The following is a 23,980-nucleotide window of genomic DNA, read 5'->3' as shown; positions in this document are numbered from 1 at the left end:
TGGATTTTTGGAATTGGAGATAAGGGGTTGAGGTCTGCATGTGTTTTATATTCATCAAAGTGTCTGTCTCCTTGACAAGAACTGGAATGTACTATGAGTTGTCCTCTATTCTTGGACACCTGGATACCTTTCAATCTTTGTCACATGCCGTGCAACACTGGATATTATTATAACTAATATCCTTCTGTACCTATGCATTATTATTTGGGAAAAATGGTGAGTGAAATATTGGGTCAAAAGAGATGCCCATATTTAATAGTTTTGATAACACATGGTCAGATTGTTCATCAGAAAGTTTGTACCAGTTTACCCATTACTATAAATTTGTTTGAGAGGGCTCTGCCTCCCATTAATTTCCTCGCTATCTGGAAATGAACATTCTTATTTGGTATGATTTGGTAGGCTATATTTTGGGCCTGTGAATGCTCAAAAAAATTCCATATAATTCTGACATATTTTGATATGTTATTGCTGTGAAGAGATCTACTCACCTCTCAAAAGGATTTTAAAATATCTGGTAAACCATTCTACCAACTGATTTCTGTTATGAATTGACTATTTGCCACCCCACCACCCTCCCCAATCATCTGTTTGAAATCCTGCCATCCACGTGATGGTGGGATTAGGAGGTGAGGCTTTAGGGCAGTAGTTAGGATTAGATGAGGTCGTGAGAGTGGAACCCTAATGAATGGGATTAGTGCCTACAAGAGTCATGAGCGAGCTTGTGTCCTCTCCCAGGCTCATGAAGATACAGTGAGAAGTTTCCAGTCTGCAGTCTGGAAGAGGACCTTCAACCAGAACTCAAATGTGCTGGCATCCTGATCCCAGACTTTGCCTCAGAACTTCAGTGTTGTCACTGAATATCAGTGTTTGTTAAGGCCCACCTTATCTATGGTAGTTTATTAGAGCAGCTGGTACTAATACAAGAATCCTAGCTCAGAAGTGTTGTGATTCTACTTTTATGTCAAGAGTCCTGATAGTATACACAGCATTCTGGTACTTTAAGTTAAAGTGATTGCAGCTTTATTATTGTGGTGTCTAGCTCCACCTCCCAAGCAATTATGCTGAGGTTTTGCATTTTTATCTTCTTAGAGCTTGATGATTTTTTTCTGTGTGGTTTGGCAGAAATTAAAAGAGTAGACTAATACAGTGATCAGAGTCTGTAGACATTGTATTTGCTTGTTTGCAGTATCAAGTATCAAGATTTTCTTTTTCTAGTCAGGTGGTGTAATTTTCTTTTCCTCATGGTGAATTTCTTTTCAAGCTTTGAACCTGCTGTGGTCTACTGACAGTTCTTCAAGCTCAATTCTATAACTGTCAAAGGTGGGTGTACTGGAAGCCACTGGGAAGTGACAAATAGACCAGAAGGAGGTGACGACGGAACAGAATTTAGAGGAGAAAATGGCTGACATCCAAGTCACTTCACTTTTTATTCCCCTGCCTTTCTGGACTCCTTTGATGCTGCCCTTTTAAAAATCTTCTGGCTTCCTATGTATTCTCCAGATATACCTTGCTTGCTTTCAGAGAATATCTCCTCTACCTTCTTTCTACTTTGATCAGGAGTTTAAATGCTTCCCCCCTGTTTGGAGGTAGTCAGATTAGTCCCCCTGATATCCTTCCTTCTTTTCACTCTCCTGTAAAATGCTGACGGGGCCAGCATGCATCCTGCCTTGCAGAGTGTGTGAAAAACATTGATTGAACTTGGATTTCCTCATAAAATAAAGCCTTGATTAGGCAAATGTTAACAAAATAAGAAAGATACTTTGTAAAGACACAGTGTCAATTTATGGAATTGTAACTGAGTGGTTCAATACTGTCCAGGAGAGTGAGAGGTCAGTGTTAGAAAAACATTTCTGGAGTCTGTTTAACTTAGATATCCAACTCTGATTTCTTCCTTGAACTTCGGTCCTGTATCTGACTGCCTATTGGATAACTTCAGTTTGGGATGGTCCATAGAAAACTGAAATTCAGTGTGGTTGCAACTGAATTTGCCATCTTTTCTTTAAAAAACATACTCACCACCCCAGGTTTTATTATCTCAGTGAAACCTGGCAGACACATCTTACTCCCTGGCTCTGTGGATTCTACCTCTTGAGACCATTGTTTCTTTATCCCCATTAATTCTATTCCGGTAGATGGTGTGTGGATCTACCAGATCTAACATCTCTTGCTTCCTAGATCTTCATCTTTGCTATGGCTTTTGTAAGGTTTTCTGACTGATGTTTTTGTAGCTAAGTGATCTTTTTTGTAGCTTAAGCTCTCCCCGATTCTTACTCTACAGCTTAAAACCCTTCAACACTCTTCTCACCTGTTTCTTGATATTATATCTTTCAGACTCTGATTTTGTAATAAAGTATTGAAATCTTTGAATTTTTTGCAATTGATTATGTTTTTGCTTCCTTCAAGTGTGGAATAGTCTCTCTCTTGGTTTTACTGACTCTTGTGAGGTCTCAGTTTAAATGCTACTGCTCCAGGAAGCTTCCTTATACCACTGAGTCTGTGTTGTATCCTCTCTATTTGACCAGATACCTTTTACTACTCTGTCACATTTATTTTGTATTACAATTGCCTTTTTACTTAGTAGTGTGTGTCCCACTTTAGCTACTCTGCCAAATGCCAGGGGCGTCATCTTTATTCACACTTCTCGTGCTTTGCCGATTAAAAGTAGATGTCCCGTAGCAGTTACTGTTCCAGGTGCTGAAATTACAGCTGTCAGTAAGAGCCTATTGCTGTTACTAACTGCTGTGTGATAAGCCATGTCATAACTTAGTTTAAGACAATTTTAATTTACTCATGATTTTATAATTTGTATAGGACTTGGTGAGGGTCCTTGGTGAGGGTAGTTTATCTCTGTTTTACTTGGTGTCAGCTCATTGGAGGTTAGAATACCCACTTCCAAGATGGCTCATGCATGTGACTGACAGTTGATGTCACTGCTGTCTGGGAGCTCAGTGAGGGCTGATGATGAAAGTTAATTATGATAAGCTTGAATTTTTAGGAATTCAGTCCAAAAAAATACAAAGAATGTATTTAAAACTTTAGTTTAAAACTTTAAGTTAAGTAAAATTATTATTCTTCAGTAACACAGAACTATCTGAGGACTCTCAATTACTGTCATTTCAGTTGAGACTAATTTCTATAAAATATTACATAGACATCGGTTTTCTTTGCTTTTTGTTTAGAGTTGAGACATGAAATAGAATCTTATAATGTGGGATCACTTGTATACCTTGCAAGTAATTTTCCAGGTTTTTATTCTTTATGCAACATCTAGACATTTCCCTCATTGAGTAGTAATAACAATGTAGAATATGTTAGCTGATTGCATTTTTAAAAATATTTACTTATTTATGCATAGAAGAACCAGGGTGTAGGCCAGAGGTGCCCGGAGGGTGAGAGGTTTCACCAGAGACAGAGTGGGATTGACTGAAATACACTGCTGAGAGGAGCAGAAGCGAGACAGGAGAGGTCTGCTGCGCTATATGTGGGTTAGCTCCCTGGCTGGGTATCGAACTCAGACTATAAAGGTGAAAGCACTGAGACTTAAACCCTAGACACCAGGGCGGCTCCCTCTGATTGCATTTTTCAACCACACCTATCAGTAAAATTAATAAATTGTACACTGAAAGAAGTTTTTATTCTTGGAGCATGATGTCATTTTTAGAATGTTGGTTATAGTAATGTTATATTTATAGCTTTTGAGTTTATTCAGGTTACAGTAAAAACTAAAAATAAATTAGTCATTTTTTGTCTTTTAAGAAATTCTGGGATCTCCAATAAAATACTTTGAAAATGATTTGGGTAAAAATAGTGACACGATTTTATCTAAATATAAACATGCACAAATGCTTCCTATTAAGCATCTTAAGTATTTTAATTATTTATCTTAGACTCTCATGTGATGCAGAAATTGAGCAGTAGCAAGCTTTTGTGCAGTGAGATCATGTGATGCTGGTATTGATGCAGTGCTGCCTTTGATCTTGGAGGTAATCCCTTGTAATCACAAACCTTAAAGGATGTTAAGATGATACTTCCTAAATTGATATATTTTTCACTAGTAAAAATACATAGGATTAAAAAAGATAATGTATGAAATACATGTGGACTTCTTATTTCTTGTTTACACTTGACTTTGTATTTCATATTTTGAGCTTTGATTGTTTATATTCCACAGTCAGGTAGTTTCTTTTTAACAAGTGGTTATACTATGGGGAAAATTATAGGTTACTTTGGAGTAAGACCAGTTTTATCTTTTATCTCTTGCAATCTTTCATATTTTGAAAATGAATGTTATTTCATGATACCAAACTCTGAATCAAAGCCAGTTCTCATAGGAATAGATGAGTGTGTTAACTAGGGTTTATTCTCTTATCACTTCAGTGCTCTAGTCTGGCTTTTTTGCAGAGCCAAAGACATTTTTAGATAGAGTTGTATCATCACATTCTACAGCACTATTAAGAAAACTAATAAGCTAAACAGCAGCAATCCAGAAGTTTTAATTCATTTGTTGGTCCACTAAAAATAAAAACACAACTCTAGGTAAATAGGCTCTTCTAGTTTGTAATGATTACTTATGTAAAATAATGATGCCAGCAAGTTTTAGTAGGTTACTTTTGTGGTGTTTTGCTGAGAAAATACTTCATTTATGACATTCTAAGTAAAATTCTATATTTTTAGTGAAAAGCAAAATCCTATAGTCTCTCCTTAATGACTTAGCAATGTGGGTGACTAATGTAGAATTCTTTGGAAAATGCTAACTTGAAAAACTAGATTTGTTATTTCTGAATAATAATTCTTTTATAAAAAAGTTTACAGAAGAAATTACTCAGAAATCATTGTAGTGTTGAAAGGATCAGTGAAAAATATGGTGAGAACAAATCTTTTATAATTAGGTGAATTGCATGTTAAAATTTTCAATATTGGTGATACCAAGGAATTGTTAATCTTGTTAGCTGTGATAATGACATTTTAATTATGTAAGAAAAGATCTGTAGGTTTTATATTTTCTTAGTATGTAGGGGTAAAATGGCAGGCTTGGGACAGGTGAATAATAAGAAAATTTGATAATTTGCTGAGTCTGGGTCATGTGTTTATGAGTTCATTATTTAACTTTCACTTTTGTATATGTTTATAAAACCTAATTAGAGGCCCTAGGGCTGGGGGAGGGGAAATAGAAATTAATTATTTAATTGGTACAGAGCTTGGGATGATGACAAAGCTCTGAAAAAGAGTGGTAAAGATGGTGATGCACATTGTGATGCACTTAATGCTACTGAATTGTATAATAAAAAATGATCGAACTGGTAAAAGTTATGTGTATTGTACCATTACCAACTATAAGTACATTAGTAAAAGTAGTGTCCAAGAACTATCATACTTTAAGGAAAATCTTTGGGGGCATATGGTACCTTTTCTATTCCCCATTAACTTTTTCCTCCATCAGTATAAAGTGGAAAAGGAAGGACAAGCCGTCATTGCAGCACTTCCTTGACGGGGTCGGGTTCTATCAGCGTTCTTCTAAATGTCCGGTAATGGTTTATAAAGTCATCTTAGTGGGTTGCTTACAGTATTAAAAAAAAAAATGAGAAAATATCAAAGCCATTTTGCATAATAAATACGCAAAATCACAAACATGGTTGTAAACTTTTCCCTCCAGTTACGTAATATATCTGTTTATTTCTCCAGCTCTCTAATTCTCTCTCTACACTGACTTGTTATGTTAAATGCATCCTTCAGGGGAGTGGCATTTTAAAAGAGGAGGCCTATGGAGGCCATCGGTGACTACATAGTGACTAGAAAACCAATGTGAAATTTGCACAGAGAGGTTAGTATATAACTTAGATTCCTCCTCATTTCCAGACATTAATCTGACAACTGGGAGGAATAATTAAGCAGGAAAATCTGACAGGGCTATGCTAGCAGTGTCTGGTGACCGCCATGCATAGCACAAAGTGAAGGGAGTTGGAGGGACGGTGGCTTGGAGACAATGATCTTACTTTAGAGCTTTCATAGCACTAAGAAATGCTTATTGATTTATTGGTAATTATGAACTGTTTCAAAGAAGGGCCTTTTTCTAAGTATTTACAGTAGATGCTAAGTAAAACTATATTCCTACAATATTTTTCATGTTAAAATGTGTGAAAATTTGATAATATTAAATCCAATAAATGTTTGCTAAAGATTGTCATGTTGTTTTAGCTTTTCTTTAAAAAGTTACTTTCTGGTTCATTTTTTAGCTTGAAATCACCCACAGGGCATATTGTTACAGAGAAAGCAAGGGGGAACAGTAATAGAACCAAAGACTGAACTCAAATGTTGTGTCTACTGTATACTGGTTAAGTAGTTCAGAAAAATTATGCAACTTTTTGAGTTTCCATTTCCTTACTGTGAAATTGCTTTATAGGATTTTAACTGTGGGGTGATTTATTCAGAATGCCTGACTTCGTAGTTGCTGAGGAAATGCTTGTTCTTAGTTACATCAGGCCCTTCTTTGCGGCACTCATTCTTTCAGAGTTTGTGATCTGAATTTCATCTTTCGCTTTAATTTGGGGATCATTGTCTAACATATTTCTGTGGAGATTAAGAATAAACAAATTCGGAGGTTAAAGAATATTTATAAGATAAAAAAGTGTATGTTCTCTGCTAGAAGTATTTTATTTCCTGAAATGTTTTGTGAATGGTGAGTAAATTCTGAATTATTTCATTAGCCTAGCTCTATTTAAAGAATTTTATGTCATGATTTCATGCAAAGGGGAGTTGAGAAGTCTTGTAATCAGTTAATACTGATCTGTTTACAAATTGTCATTTTTTTCTTATGTTTACAGCCATTTTTCAACTTTAAAATTTGATGATCTTTAAAAAATTTTATGAAATAAAATTGGTGGTTCAAGGTATATCTTTCAACAGATTAGTCTAGTTGGATTTGTCTTGAAAAAGGACTGAATTTTGTGGGTTTAAATGATAAGTCACTGACAGGAGGTCTTTAACATTTTTTTCCCTCTGAACAGATGTCTTGGCCTGCAGTGACTCCAAATCCCATAATCTTTCCAATTTTTCCTTCTACTAAATAAGTTTTTTAAAAGTGACATTTTTATTATAAGTGATTGACTTAATTCAGGCAAACATTGTAGCTGAGGAAAGACTTCGGCTGTGAAGAACTCTTTGGTATGAATAAAATGTTAGATGCTTTATTTTTACTTCTAAGAATTTAATGCATGGTGATTCTCTTGCTCTCACTTCAGAATATTTTTGTGTAATAAGCTTTCTTCAAGATTAAAAGTTTTTATGTTCAGTATTTACACTATTTGATATGTTATATTTTAAATTTAAAAAGAAAATGTCAGGAGCTATCCAGAAAATAGTATAACACTTGGAAGCCTCTATGTTACTTTTAAGGCTGGATGAGAAATGGTGGTAATACCAGAGTACAGATAGTAGGCGTGCGTGCGTGTGTGTGTGTGTGTGTGTGGGTGGGGGGGGGGGAGTAGGGGCTATAGCTGGGGCTTCATATGGAATGCTGGGACATCAGCGGGTAGGACTGTCTGGAGGAAACTGGAGTTACGAAGAGATAAAACTTCTGCCAAGAGTGTCACAGGATGTTAGAAAGTGGAGGAGGAATACTAGGGCTTCTCTTCTGACTTCTAATAGGCAGTTGCCTATGATCCGGAGCAGCACATAAGCCTGCAGAATGGACCAGAAAACATTTACTTGAGTAGCCCAACACCTATGTTGCTAGTATGTAATAGTCACCAATACACCTGAGCACCTGTGTAGCATTACCTATTATAGGCATTTTGCTAAAAGCCTCCCAAACTAGAAAAGCCTCTTCATTTTTTCTTGTATGCATAAATAAATAAACCTTTTAAATTTAAAAAGATCTACATTTCAGTTCAGGTAAAACATTCAATGAATGGGCATATTCTGTAAATGAGCTACAGAGTTGAAAACACTTGCTTCCTGGTTTGTGATATTCAAGTCTCCTGTCAGAAAGTATTTTTTTAGAATTTTTTAAAAATTTAAACATTTTTAATAAAAACAATTGTAGTGGAATGTATGATCAGTTAGAGAGAGATGCATTTTTAAAAAAAGATTTTTGGTTTTTTGTGTGGAAGAACTGGGGTATACGCCAGAGGTGTGGGGGGTGAGAGGATTCACCAGAGACAGAGTGGGGAGCAGAACAGGCAGATTTACTGAAATACACTGCTGAGGGAGCAGCAGGTGAGACAGGAAAGGTCTGCTGCATGATGTGGGTCAGCTCCCTGGCCTGGGATTGAACTCAGGCTGCCACTGCAGCCCATCTAGGTGGTGGCGCTGCGACATAACCCCTAGGCCACAGGGGAGGCCCTAGATCCATGTTTTTGTAGGAACTCAGAGGAAGATCCGTTAACCCAGCCTTGTCATTTATGGAATGCTTTCAAAAGTTAGAAACTTGAACTGAGATTTAAAGCAGATTTAGAAGAGCTCTGCTGGCTGGAGAAGCTTGAGTAAAGGCTCAAAAACTTGGGAGAGATGAAAGTATGTACAAGAAATTTCAGTCACAGTTGATGGAGACCCATAAAGGAGCATAAAATAGGACTGGGCAGCCAAGGTGAGGCCAGGTTTTTTTCACTGTCAAACTGAGAGGCAGCTGTGGAAAGCATGGTGGAGTGGCCTGAGTAACTTGGTTTTACTGGCACTTTTTCCTGAGTGTGGGGAGAGATGAGTTCGGGGGGGTGTTGTCTTGTGAAGAGATGATGCCAACTGAGCAGGCAACAGAGGAGTGATGGACACAGACTCTTGAAGCTGTCTCCATGTCTAGAGTCCTTCATTTCATCCAGGTGCCTCCTAGCACTGTGCTTCTCAATCCATGCCTGACTTTGATATAACCTTTTATGTTAATTAAAAATTCAAAATAAATTTAATATAACTTTCAAAAGTAAGGGAATAGACAAAATGCTATTTTGTCTTTTGTTACTTGTTCCTCTTAAGAATTAGTGTGCTAGGGTTAGAAAGAGGGGTAACTCACAGACTTTGCTCCCTAGAAGCAGGCTGAGGAACCACTTAGATGTAGTATCTTCAAGGTGCTGGAAGGGTGCTTTGCTCTCCTGGAGCCAGGTGACTGCTGTGTTACTGAAGTGTTATGGGATACAGTAATTTCACAGGAACTTGAGAAAGATTTCCTGTATTCCCTAATTTAGCTTCTGATATTGAAGAGTGACAGATTTGCAGTGTGACATTTAATTTTAGTAAATATATCTTTTAAAATACCAAAATCCTGCATTTGAATAAGATCCACTTTACACATCGATTTCAATGTATATTCTTTAATTTATTCTGATAATAAACGTGAGATAGGTGTTATTATTAGTGCTATTTTTCTTTTTCAGTTCTTATTTAAACTCTAGGGGGATATCTACTATTTTATAGAAGAGCAAGACAGAATTTTTGGCCTCAAGAAGCTATAATCTAATGGAGGTCAACAGATATTGTTATAATACCAGGTCGAAGAAATAAATAGAAATATAAACACTGTATTGAAGAAATTTAGAGAAAGAAGTTATTTGCTGTATTTTACTGTATCTGAGGCTTACATTTCTTCATCTTAACCTTTCTAAAATTGGCAGATGTCTTTCAATTTGATGGCATCTTAGACTTGAGAAACGCTGCATGTTTGGAGAGAATAATAAAGGCACATAGGTCTTAAAGGATGAGGAATTTAGTTGTGGGGAATGTTCTCAGAAAAAATATCTAGTTGAGAGAGCCATGTGTGCTAAAGCAATCATAGTGCTTTTGGGAGACTGACATGCAGGGCTCAAAATGACATAAGAATTGACATGAGGTAGGTGGGTTGAATCGACTTTATAGAAGGTTTTTGAAGATCTAGCTGTGGAGAAGGTAGAATTTTATTCTGTGGTAAGTGGGGAAATGTGCCACACAGGAAGTTGTAAATTTCTTGACCTACACGTGGGAATATAATTCTATATGGGAGACAGAAGGAAGGAAGGGAAATTGTGCTGTTTCAAATGTCTTTATTTGAAAGACTTTTTTTTTGTAGTCAGAAGGAAAAGAAAAAGATATTTGAAAAAGAGGTAAAAGTGACAGAAACTGGTGACTGATCAAATATAGTCGGTCGGGTAGGTGGTAGTGAGGGAGAGATACTAGAGCTACTAGTGTGGGAGATGGACGATTTGAGACAGTGTTAAAGTCGGAAAACAAATTTGAACCTTGTGACTTGTGTGACTCCTTCTGTTATTGCTTATAGCAAGAAATGGGAAAATGCAGGTCAGGAGGTCAGGAGAAATGTTAGGGCAGATGATAATGATTTAGGGAGTACCCACGAGACAAGGTTATAATTGAATATGTTTCAGGGGATGAGATCCATGAGGAGATTAAAGGGACAATATTAGTGAGGGAGAACTATATATTTTAACAACTTCATTCAGATATAATTCACATGCTGAACAATCCATTTATTAAAAAGTATACAATTCAATGACTTTAAAATATTCAGGGTTGCCTAACCATTGCTACATTTTAGAATTTTTGCTTCACCACCCAAATAAACACTGCACTTCTTATCCATATGGTGTTGAACCTTCGATAGGGATTGTATTGAATTTTTATATTTATAAAGATTTATTTCTATTTATTTATGCATACAAGAACTGGAGTAAGGCCTGAATTGCAGGGGGTGAGAGGATTTACCAGAGACAGAGTGAGGAGCAGAACAGGCGATTCTACTGAAATTCACTGCTGAGGGTAACAGCGGGTGAGGCAGGAGAGGTCTGCTGCACCATGTGGGTAGCTCCCTGGCCAGGGATCGAACTCATGCTGCAGTGGCTGGTGAGAGCTTGATATGCTGAGACTTAACCCCTTGCGCCACTAGGGAGGCCCACATTGAACTTTTAGATACATAGATGTTCATTTCATTTGTGAACAGAATTGAATTTACTTTTTCCTTTCCAATTTAAATGCCTTTTATTTATTTCCAGTACATTATTTCCAGACCATTGCTATAATTTCCAGTACATTGTTGAACTGTCATGGTAAAATGGACATCCTAGTTTTTACTTATTTTAGGAGTAAAGATTTCAGTTTTTCAACATTGAGCATACTCTTAGCTATTGATATTTTGTAATTGCCTTTATCTTGTTGAGGAAGTCCTCTTCAGTTCTGGTTTCTTAAGTGTTTTCATTGTGAAAGAGTGGGTTGATATTATTAAATGTGTTTTCTGTAGAAATTTATATGTGTATGTTTACCCCCTTTATTCTATTAATGTGTATTATGTTAATATTTCTTACGTTGATTGATCTTTGGCATCCTGGGATAAATTGCACTTGGCCATGGTGTAGAATCCTTTTAATACGCTGTTGGATTCAGTTGGCTAAAACTCTGTTGGGGATTTTTACATTTAGATTTTCAAGGGATATTAATCTGTAGTTTTCATGTGATGCCTTTGTCCCTGGTATCAGGGCACTGCTGGCTTCATAGAATGAGTTAGGAAGTGGCAAGATTGGAGTGTTAATTCTTTAAATGTTTGGTACAATTCACCAGTGATTCTGTCCCATCCTGGACTCTTTGATAGGCAGCATTAATTACTGATTGAATATCTTAGTAGTTTAGTTTAGGTCATTGAGATTTTTGTTTCTTCTCAGTTTAGGTAATTTGTGAGTTTCTAGAAATGTGTCCATCTAAGTTATTTCGTTTGCTGGCCTGCAGTTTATTCACAGCACTTTCTTATGCTTCTTTTAATCTAAGGTGTATAGTAATAAATCTAAGGTGTGTAGTAAGAAATCACTTTCATTTATGATTTTACTTATTTGTGTTTTCTCTTTTTTTTTTCCTAGCTTAAGGTTTGTCTCAAAGTATTGATTTATTGGAGAATGAAGAAAAACTTTTGGTTTTATTGGCTTTGGCTTTATCATTTTTATTTACTTCTATTCTACTCTTTATTTCCTTCCTTCTGATAGTTTTAGGTTTCGTTTGCTCTTCTTTCTCTCAGTCCTCAAGGTGTAGAGTTAGGTTGTTGATTTGACCATCTTTTAAGGTAGATATTTACAGCTGTAAATATCCATCTCAGAATTACCTTCACTGCATCCATGTTTTGGCATGTTATGATTTTGTTTCCATTCATCTCTAATCTCTAATCTCCTGTCATTTCTTCTTTTACTGGTTGATTATTAAGGCATTGTTAATTTCCACAAATATATGAAATTTCCTGCTGTTAGTGATGTGTAGCTTTAGTACATTGTGGTCAGAAAAGACGATTTTTCATAACTTAAGTTTTTTAAATTGCAACACATTATTGTGGCATAACATAGAGTCTTTCATGGAAAATGTTCCATGTCTTCCTGAGATGAATGTATTTTGCTATTCTGTAGAGTGTTCTATATGTCTGGTAAATTTGGTTGATTCATAGTATTCTTTGTCTCTGTTTTCTCATTCATCTTCTTTCTAGATATTTTGTCCATTATTGACAGTAGGGAATTGAAATCCCCACCTATTATTATAGAACTGTTTATTTTTCAATTTTATTGGAGCTTCTCCATTTACATTTAAAGTAGTTACTGCTGAGCAATCACTTATCCCATTTTGTTGTTTATTTTCTGTATCTTATGCCTTCGCTTCCCCCTCCTCATTTCTGATTGCTAATTTTTTTCTATGTTTAATTTTTTAGTACATCATTTTGATTCCCTTCTCATTTCATTTTGTGTGTGTTTTTAGGTGTTTTCTTTGTGGTTACCTTAAGGATTACTACTAACAGCCTAAGTTTGTAACAATCTAGTTCAAATAGATACCAGTTTACTGCAATAGCACACTAACCTCTGTCCCTAAAACACCTCCATTTCCCACTCTATGTTGTTCTTGTTACAGATTATCTCTTTATACCTTGGATGCCAATAAAACAGATACATAATTTTAAAATGCATGTGTTTTATATTTCATAGGAAATAAAAAATGAAGTTGCAAATCAAAAATACAGTAGTAGTGGCCTTTAAATTTACCCATGTGTTTACTTTCACTAGAGATTTTTATTTCTTCATATGGGCTTGAGTTATGTTTTAGTGGCTTTTTAAAAATTTATTTAGACTTAAGATTTCCTTTAGCATTACTTATAGGACAGGTCTAGTGGTAATGAACTCTGTTAGCTTTTGTTTACCTGGAAATGTCTTAATTTCTTTTTTTGTTTTTTAAAGGACAGCTTTGCCAGATACGGAATTCTTGGTTGACAGTTGCATTAGTCAGGATTCTCAAGATAAGCAGAACCAATAAGGGGGTGTGTGTGTGTGTGTGTGTGAGTGTGAGTGTGTGTCTTTTTATGTACAGAGATTTACTAAAAGAATGAGTCTATCTATAGAGGCTGCAAAGTTCTAGGATCCAAGTCTGAATTCCTGAGAGCTGATGGTACAAGTTTCTATTTGAAAGTGAGCCAGAGACTGAGAAGCTAGTATTTCAGTTTGAGTCCAAACTTAGAAAAAGACTGAGGCTGTAGGCAGGAGGATTTCTTTTTTACTCAGCTTCTTGGTTGTATTCATTCGATTGACTGAGACCTTACCCACGTTAGGGAGGGCAATCTGCTTTACAGAGTCTACTGATTGAAAAAATAAATTTTAATTCAAATGTTAATCTTATACAGAAATACCCTAACAAACACATCAAATATAATGTTTGATCAAATCTCTTGGCCCCCTGTGCCCACTCAAGGCACAGGGTTTATCAGCCCACAATTGTAATTCTTGCTCTTCAATTTTTGTGTTGAACCTTTCTTTCTAATATATGTTTCTGTTTTGGGATCAGCAACTTTGTATGGGTTCTATTATTTACTCACTCAAAGAGAACTTTGTTTAAGACAGTGGTGCATTAAGGTGACATCATTGAGATACTCTCTGAGAAAAGAGAAGGGATTGAGGAGACAGTTTGTGAGATGTTTATATAATTTACCCTGTGATTCTGGTCAGTGATGTTCAGAATGGTAATGATTATTTTTAGTGTGGTTTTGATTACTTTCCTGTGACTCAAATTTAATAAAGGACTTAATTTACATTGTTTCTGTTCCTCAGTACTCTCTAATTTATTGACTTGTTTTTAAAATAGTGACATATACAATTTCCATCAAATTGAATATATACATACCTTGTGACACAATTTCCTTTCTGGTGACACAATTTTCTTTCTCTCTGAGAGAGACTCTTGGATGTGTGCACTGAGAGATAGGTTCAAGAATGTCTTCCAGAGGTGTTGTTTGTAACACAAAATCCTGGAAATAAATACATGTCATTAGGAGAAAGGACTAGTAGTTGTGGCATAGTTACCCATTGAACCTGTGACAGCATTGTAAATAAAAGACTTTCAGCCACATGCACTCCAAAATATTTAGTGTTTCTTTACTGAAAAATATATATAGTATGGTATGATTTTTAATGAGAAAGTAAAAAAAAATAAACTAAGCAACATAATGTTTAATTATGTATAATATCGGTTAAAACACTAAGGAAAGTAAGGGTATGATTAAGAGAAAATTTATAATAGTGATTTCCTATGTGGAAGGTGAGGCAGCAGGTTAGAATCGGGCAGGAGCTTAATAGAATATTGATAATCTACATTTTAGGTTCAGAGTTGGGTTTATCATTCATTTTATTAGTGTGCTATATATTGTATACTTATTTCCTGTATTCTTTTACCCATGTGTAAAAGGAAAAACAGCATTTCTGAAAGTGAATTAATTTTGTTTTGAATACAGTCAATGTTCACTCCAGATTTCTTCTTCTTCTCCTTCTTCTTCTTCTTCTTTTTTTTTTTTTGGCCTCATTCCACCTTCGGGGTCCAAAATCTTAATGTTTGTTACTTTTAACTCTGTTATCCTCACATTAACTTAATAATGCCAAGTGTTTTCTCTGAAAAAATAAATGAAGGTGTAGTCTTTATTTTTTCCTCTCATAACATCAAGTCACACATTCTTTTCATTCTTCTTAGTATATCTGGCTTAATCTTGTCTTCCTTTCTGTTTGTTGGCTTTCAGTCTGGATTTCATCCCTTTATACGCCGGCACTTTTCCTCGAATCGGCCATCCTGTCTGTATTTTTCCCTTCCCTTAGTTTATTCTTCTTAGATACGAAATTTCCCTAAAACAGTTACTATTTATTTATTTATAGTATTCTGGCTTTATTTTTTTTCTTAGATTGTTGTTCATTTTTGTACAGTACTTGATTTCTCTCTTCTAGTGTAATTCCCATAAAACTCCCACCACCACATCACCCATAAAACACTGGTCTTTTTACACAGTTGCTGGGAAAGGTATTGCGATTCTGATCACTAAATGTTAAGATACATGCTCCTTAGGTGCTACAGTAGGTTCCAGGCTTCTACAAGAGTTTTGTTTTAATCATTTACATTTACGTTTAATTTCATGTGCTATGGTGGTTGTCAGTCCATTTTGTTTCATTAAGGGGTATACCTCAATATGAAATTGAATAATTTGAATAAAGTGTTTGTTAAAATTATGTATTTGTGTTCTAGAAACTTTGCTTAGGAAATGTACTTAAGATACTAACATTTTCTGAATTAATTCCATTTAACTGAAAATTTTTATAAATGTTATTGAAGAGAGAAAGTAATATCATATCAGCAGTATATTCTCTTCACAACACAAGGATCAAGTTGCAAATGTGATAAAATATATTGACAGTAAAATGAAATGGAGATAGTGCATGACCTGTAATTTTTTTCTTAAAGTGTTATAAAAATAAGTATCTCAAATACAGTGTAATTAAAAGTTATAACTATTCACAATATCGTTGAATTTAAATTATGTCAAATTAAATAAGATTAAAATTGCATATATAATTATATAGAAGTTTATAATGTTTAAACAAAAAGCATTTACCAAAATCTCGAAGTTTAGAAAACTCATTAATTCAGATTTAAAACTTAAAATAACCTTTAGATAATGATTTTTATTTACCCTTGTTAGAACTAAAATGTAAAAATAATAACCTATCTGTTACATGTAAATGTCAATCCAATCAAAAGGTGACTGAAAATTAATGACTTTATTTAAAAAAATACAGTTCATAAAATTTAAGATTGGATCTAATTTTTTTGTTAAAGGATTTTATACAAATTATAAGAATGTTTAATTATAAAATTCATAATGATAATTTAAATTCAGAATATTTAATTTTAAGATAATTTAACCTCATAATATATAATTATGACTAGTTATGACTCTGAACTATATAGAATTTGAAGTAAGTCATATAACCTTTTTAGATAATTTTCATAATTAGGTGAGAACAAGGCACGATGGATCTCCATTTCATTTTCTTGCTAATATTTGCAATTTAATGCTACAGTTAATCCTTAATTGCTGAGAGTTATCTATAATATGGGTGCCAATTCTTCTTTAATAATGACATGTAATATATATTTTTTAAAGATTTATTTTTATTTATACAAGAACTGGGTTATAAGTCAGAGGCCTGGGAGGGTGAGAGAATTCACCAGAGACAGAACTGGAGCAGAACAGGCAGACGGACCGAAATACACTGATGAGGGGAGCAGCAGGCGAAACAGGAGAGGTCTGCCCCACCATGTGGGTATCTCCCTGGCTGGCTGGGAATTGAACCTGCGCTGCAGAGGCTGCAGACAGCTTCACAACGCTGTGCTCAACCTGCTATGCCACCAGGGAGGCCCTGTAATATATTTTAAAGGTAAACTAAGAAAGAAATGTTAGTTAAAAATTTTTAAAAGAGGGGCCTCCCTGGTGGTGCAAGGGGTTAAGCACCACACTATGAAGCAATCTGCAGCCTCTGCAGCAAGAGTTTGATCCCCAGCTGGCAAGAAGCAACCCACGTGGCAAAAAAGACCTCTCCTGATTGGCCAGCTGCTCCCCTCAGCAGTCTACTTAGATCATTCTGCCTATTCTGTTCCCCACTCTGTCTCTGGTGAATCCTCTCGCCCCCCCGCATCTCTGGCCTGTACCCCAGCTCTTGTATACATAAATAAATATATCTAAATCTTTTTTTTTTTTTTGGTGGTACCCTCGCTGGCAGCTGGGGAACAAACCGTCGAAGCACAGGCTGCGGGCAGCTTCGCAACCCAGCGCTCAACCGCTGCACCACCAGGGTGGCCCTAAAATTTTTTTTTAAAAGAACATCTAACAGATGTGTGTGTGCGTGTGCATGTGCATGTATGCACGTGCATGCACGCTCGTGTGTAAAAAGAGAATTAATTTTTTGGTGAATTCATGGATTTATGGAAAAAGAATCACTTGTTAAACCTAGAAACTTAAGGTTTCCAATAGATGCTCCTCCAACAAAGGCATTAGGTTCTGGTTTCAGTAGGAGGAGGAAACCCTTCTGCTCTTTTAGCCATGGGTATGTGAAGGAGTAATGTGATGTGGTGCCTTCTTTTCCGTTTGAATTTTAGTGAGAGATTTTGGAGTAAGACAGAATACATACAGTTTTTTAAAAATAGTATTCACTGTTAAAGGAAATTGATGATTATTGTTAGCAATTTTGGATTCTACTTCCAGATCCCCATTAATCTAAGTTCATTGTCTATTGGGGTACTAGTTTTAGGGGTATTTTGGTGGGAAAGTTTGTGATTCTCTGACTTCAGATGTTAATGCTCTGATATCGATATTTTAAGTATTACAGTTTTCTGTAGTAAGCTCAAATCCTCTTTTAATATATAGAGGTGAACTGCCTGCCTTTATTTCTCCCCAGTTTTAAGACTTTGGCAAATGTTTATGGTGAAGAATTTTGACTTTGTGACTTGTTTAAATGGATGAAATTAAAAAACTCTTTGCATTTTGCTTTCACTAAAAGTACATTAATTTTTAGCGATATTTTCCTTTAATTTGCTTTCTTACTCACTTTCATGCTTCAAGTAGGAATTAGAAAGTACCAGTGAAAAGCTTAAATTATGGGAACATTTTCTAAACATGGGTGTGTATATGTTGGTGTGTTTTTAAAGCCTGCCCTTTTCTCTCCACAAAGAAGACATGAAGCAGCTCAGAAGAATATATGCAAATGTAATTATAACTTTCCTTAAAAATCTCAAAAAGGTACCATGGAATATTTTACTTCTTCTTTATATCAGAATATATTAGTGGTTAGTTAAACATGATGTGGGCTGGAGAGATTTTTAATTATAAGGCCAAATATTCTCATAGTCTAGCTACGTGTCTAGTTGAAATAATTCATTTAAAATAAACTTTACCATAGCTTTCCAACTTGAATCCTGCTTTATTCTAAGTCACCAACTTAAGATGCTTTATGTCATTTATCTACTCAGACATTAATATTGAATTAATACAGCTATGGAATAGTTTGGAGAAAAATTTATCTAAAGACCTTGCCCTTCAACTTTTGATTCTTACTGCTTAAATATGGACAACAATCTTTGTCTTGTTCAACCTTTACTTTCACCTGATTTTCGTCACTCAACTGTTGATTTTTTTACCCCCCACCATATCCTTAGAGGTAGCACCATATGAATCTGAGATTCAATGAACAGAATTTAAAAATTTTGCTAAATTGTTTTAATTTGGTGGTAGTGAATCAAATGGATTAATGTATCATTTGTTTTAGTTTATTTGCTATGTATACCTAATACCTGTCCTTTCGATTTTATGCTATGGAGAATGTTGCTAAGAAGCAGCCATTGATTAGATTTTGGGTATCTTTTCTCTTTAAACTGTTACATTCAATTTACATACTTTTTCTTGTCTATTTTTGATGCTCTTCACCATGTTTTTTTCTCTTGCAAGAATATAACCATTATATCTATCCTATAAAACCAAGGTCCTATAAGGTTATTGTAATATTTCAGTTAGATGTGTGTCAAATATTTGAAAAAACACCAAACATTTCAGATATTAATGATTCTTAGGAAATAACAAATGTTATTTCAGAGACACTTGATAACTTTTAGATAAAACATGTGAACTACCACCAACTATTGAGGATTATGTTGTATCAGAATAATCCCTTCTAGCCTTATGGATTTTATAGTCTTATGTCTGTCGATTTGACAGGGTGAGTTCATAAATGTAACTTTAATGCTTTCATATTTGTTGAAAGAATTTTGACATACAAATTTTTTAAAAAAACTGTAACAACTTTTTTTTAAAGCATTGATTTTGAGAAAGTTAATCAGAACTTTAGTGAAATAAGCAAAGGACACACATTTTTAAAAATTAGAAAATTTTATAGAAGTTTAGGTTTCCAGAAAAAATAAGCAAAAAGTACAAGGAGTTCCCAAACACTTCTCCCAAGGATAAATAATTTATCCAGGGTGTTCGCTGTAATCCTACAGAAAGTTGTGCCCAGTGTATCAAATACTTATTACAAATTTCTTCTCTCTATGGGGAAGTACATAGTTTGGGTTCTACTATTTATGACTTTAAAGTGTACTATACTGTGGGTAGATAAAAGTTTAAATAAATGTTAAATGAAGACAGATTTTTGAGGTCAGCTGTATTTTGACTTTTTGTGGTGTCCTAATTGGGTTGTTGGTGTATTCAAATCATAACAGTTAAATGACCTCATGTGTTTTTTCAAGGATTTCGAGTTTCTCAAACTGAGGATCAGCCATTCATTTTGTCTTTCGAAGTTTTTGTTTTCAAGTCTGAAATCCCGCCAATTGTAACAGCTTGTGTGTCAGCTCCAGTAGAGGAAGCTGGCCTGTGTCAGCCTGTACTTAGTATGCTAAAAACTACTAAAAACTTGACATTGTTGACTACTAATAATGTCCACTAACCATCGTTAATTATGAAATTATAAAACATTTTCACTAGTGAATAGGCTATCTGTAATAATTAAGGTTATTCTTTTTTGTTCTACCCCTGCAGAAAATTTCCAAAGACTTGAAGATAGGAAAACTATCAGAGAGGCTGTAGCACTATTATACGTAAGTATTGCTTTGAAAAAGAAGTGTAGATTAAGAATATTTTAAGTATCCAATTGTTTGGGGAAAATATGTTAGGCAAAGATATTATACGTAACGTAAAGGAGTATATGTTATAATCATATTAATAATTTATGAAATCTAATCCTATGCAGTCTTTTAAAAATTGAAAATGCATTCTTATGTATTGAGGTGAGGATTTTACCAATAGCATTGAAAAATATTTCTAATTCTAACAAGGATTGATCTAGTTTATGTACATTGCTTATTTAAAACTATCAGAATCCAGAAAATCATTGTAGTTTTGTAGGTTTGTGATTTGTTTGGGTGACTTATTGTTTAGGTTATTTTGCAGAATTATTTATTTGCTGATTTATTTATGTATTTCATTATTTATTTATTTGATTATTTAGTAAATTATTTATCTGATGAATTATTAATACATCTTCATGACATGCTTTAAATTATTTATAACTTAATTTTGAGTTTATTGCTTTTAGACGCTGCATTGTTACTGACTAGTTTTTGATTTTTTTTCTTTGTGGTTCTTTAAAATTAAAGTATTAGCTCTAAGGCAAAAGTATATTCATTGCAGTGGTCATGAGTATTTTCTTTTTAGTAATTTATAGTAGAGATAAAATTTCATTTATGCTTTGTTTAGCTCTAAATTTACCTATTTAGGGTCACTGGAGGTGTGTTGAGTGCAGTTATTGTAGAATCACTTACAAATTAATGACATAGCCCATCTATAAACTGAGATTGAACAGGAAAGCTCCAGTCCACATTATCCTTTGTCCCTTTAAAGGGCAGGTCTGTATTTCTTACTTCTTTGCAATAAATAATGGGGTGTTGTTTAGTTATTTTTTTTTACTGGCCAATCTGTTTTACTTAGTGGATTATTTTTAGCAGAGTTCAGAGAAATAAAGTCCACTGCAGACAAAGATCTCTAAGGCATAATTTGACTGATGTATCCTTTGTTTTCCTAAATCCCCCACTATATGTGTATCTTTAAAAACAGCATGATAGTTATGTAGATTTTTATGTCAATTGTAATGATATTTATTCCCTATCATATTTGCTATGGAAAGTTTGATACTACTTTATTTTACTGAACTAAAATGGACAGAGGTCTTTACAAATGCAAGCTATAATTTCCCTGACTTGAGCCAATAATTCTCTTATGTAGTTTCTATTTTCAATAAAATAAGGTATTTCTTCTGACTATTTCAGAAGGTAGTACAATTATTAGGGCTCTTTTGTTGAGTGGGTTTAATGGATAGGTTAAAGTAGGCGTTTGGGTAAATGAGTTCCCCATGTGCGCAACATGGTCTTCTGTGTTTGCTTGCAGTGAATTACTGTGCACTTAACAGTTTTTACATTTCAGGGAGAAGGAGTATTGCACATTTCAAGTTAGGATGCTCTTGAAATATGTGAAAATGGCCTCTGCAGTCAGGTTATTCTATAGAGTTGTAAATTATGCATACGTATACCCAAATTTCTTATTTTGAAATATTGAATATATGAAAGTTTAATTGGTATATTGCTTCAGTATCTTCATATGCTTGCATTTAAGGAAATGGTTTCCTTTGATATATATACATGGATTAAAAAATGTGTGTATTGTACATATCTGTGACTCTTCTGTTGTGGAGATGAACAACCACAGACTGTTAGATATGGAATTTTATTTAAAATGTGCTTCAGTATGCCAGTGGGAACTCCTTTAGAAGAAAAAGCTGCTTATTCAAAGTTGAATGAAGCTCTGTTATATTAATTGTTATGATAATATACCTAACCCACACTATTAATATGTATTTGTGCATTGCTAGCTGTGTCACATAGGTGATCTTTGGAAGATACACATTTTGCCTACTCACCCATACACACACGTGTGAAATTTCCTTGTCACATCAAAATAATTTTTAGGACTTGTTTTGAAAAAATTATTAATAGAAATTATCATAATACTTGCTAACATTTATTGCATACTTGTGCAAGCACAGTATTATTTGTTATTCACAGTGAGGTAAGTACTATTATATCTTTGTTTTACAAATGAGGAAACAGATTTAGAGGCATTAAGTAACTTGCTCATTACCACACAGCTGACCATAAGAGATGGTACTGGGATTAAGACTCATTTACACTGACTCTCAAGGGTCTTTCTTAGCTATTTAGTTTTGTATATTTAGATGGTATAATGTAGATTTTAAACAATTGTTTTAATTTTATTTTTTAAGACTGTAGTTATCTATAATGGATTTAATTTGTTAAATATATTCACTTTGCATTACACTCAGTCATCTTTTTTTAAACAGGCGGTATTTGAGCTTCTTTTATTTTGTGATTTGATTCTTGTAATCTTGTGTGGTTGATGAGAATTACATACAGAAGAATTTATGCCTCAGGGAGAGAGTATGTTTGCCTGGTGGATGTCCTATACACAGATCAGATCTTTTTGAGTTTAAAGTTCAAGACCATTTCCAGGTTCCTGTTTTGTTGAATCTGATGTCCTTATAAAAATAATGGTGTTATCAGGGTCACATAAAAACATATTGTTAAAGGAGTGATTCAGTGTCTGATGTCTAAGTTTTGTAAAAATGACTACAAATGTATTGATACGATTATATATAGTGTTTAATGCACAGATAAGTGTTTTAACTTAAAAAGGATAAGAAAGTAACCTATTGTAATTTTAAATACTTAAATGAAATTATTTAGAAAATTTTGGGGAGCCTCCAGAGTAAGGGAGAAAAGTTATGAATTTGGTGTGAAACTAAGAGAAATCTTTCTAACCCTGCTTGCTACCTAAAGACAAAGGAAGGCCTCTATTCTGTGTCTGAAACACACAAAGTGCATCAGAAAGCAGGGTTTAGATTAGACAGCAGCAGAGTTTGTGTGATATTGGTATGAGTGTCAAAAGTAATTGCATTTGTGTGAATGACAAGGGATAGTATGTATCACTCAAAGTTTTCAGTTAGTTTTCAAGTGAATAATTCACATTGTATCATAAAATACTCAAAGTATATGACTTAGGTGATATGAAATACTAGAATTGCTAGAGTGGCCAAATATTCTGTCTTCCACTTCAGGACAATTTGAGAGTAAAATGGTATACTGCCAATATAGTAGGTATAAAGATTTATTTATTTATTTATTTACACAAGCACTGGGTACAGTCAGAAGCGCGGGAGGGTGAGAGAATTCACCAGAGCGAGAGCAGGGAGCAGAACAGGCAGAACGACTAAATACACTGCTGAGGGGAGCAGCGGGCAGCAGGAGAGGTCTGCACGCCATGTGGGACCCTCGCTGGCTGGCCAGGATTGAACCCATGCTGCAGAGGCTGCAGACAGCTTCACAGCACGGCACTCAACCACCAGTCTTAAAGAGTAATAACAGAGCTTATGCGTTGGCTCTGAGAGGAGCTACTTTGTAATTGTGGCAAGTAAAAGTACAGCCAAAGGTCATGTTAAACAGAAGATTTCTTTTACATCTCAACATTTTGTGGATAGCATGTGTAGTCATTCAGGACCCTACACTGATGTAAGAAAGCAACTAAAGTTGCTTTCATGAAAGTGTTTCAGGTGTCTTTCTCCCTGCCTCCCATGCGTTGGAAAATTCAGCATGAGTGTGTATTTGAATTCTGGACTAATTAAGTAGAGCTTTATTAAACTTAGAATTTGCAGAATGAAAAGGGGCCCTCTAATAGTGCAAGGATTTCTTTAGATATGAAATAAAATTGATATATGAGTCTATAATCATGCTAGATGTTATACTGAGTAAACCCATCATCTTAGTATTGACCACCTTAGTGTTGATATTGCTAACCGAAACAATAGGAATCAAATAATATAAGAACAAAAATATACAAAAACAGAAAATAAAAATCATACAAATGAAATTCTTTAATCATGGCATATTTATACATCTACAGCTTATTGAGTAGATCCTCTTTTTAGACTTTAACTTGGTTAAGTAGAAGATGGAATATTAAAAATGGTCATCTATAGGAAAAATTATTTAGGAAGCATATGTAAAAGAACATACATATGTTCTTAAGTGGTTATTACATCTCTGTAAGTCATCCTCA

General features: G+C 34.6%; 1 protein-coding gene across 5 annotated transcripts in view; it reads left to right on the top strand.

Annotated features, from left to right (window-relative positions):
- The window catches only part of TBC1D5 (TBC1 domain family member 5), a 378,633-nt gene that overhangs the window by 5,658 nt on the left and 348,995 nt on the right, over positions 1 to 23,980 (top strand). For 2 of the 5 annotated variants that reach the window (XM_054691161.1, XM_037524823.2), the window contains exon 2: positions 19,835 to 19,893. The gene's annotated coding sequence lies outside the window, so the exon portion shown is untranslated. Of the gene's footprint in view, positions 1 to 3,890; positions 3,987 to 5,666; positions 5,825 to 19,834; positions 19,894 to 23,980 lie in introns of those variants that run through there. The other 3 variants (XM_054691087.1, XM_054691119.1, XM_054691148.1) reach the window with 3 other exon arrangements.

This window comes from Talpa occidentalis, unplaced genomic scaffold (genome assembly GCF_014898055.3).
Source record: "Talpa occidentalis isolate TD23 unplaced genomic scaffold, MPIMG_talOcc4v2.1 talOcc4.10, whole genome shotgun sequence".
Taxonomy (NCBI): domain Eukaryota; kingdom Metazoa; phylum Chordata; class Mammalia; order Eulipotyphla; family Talpidae; genus Talpa; species Talpa occidentalis.
This window is presented reverse-complemented; position numbering and strand designations above follow the sequence as displayed.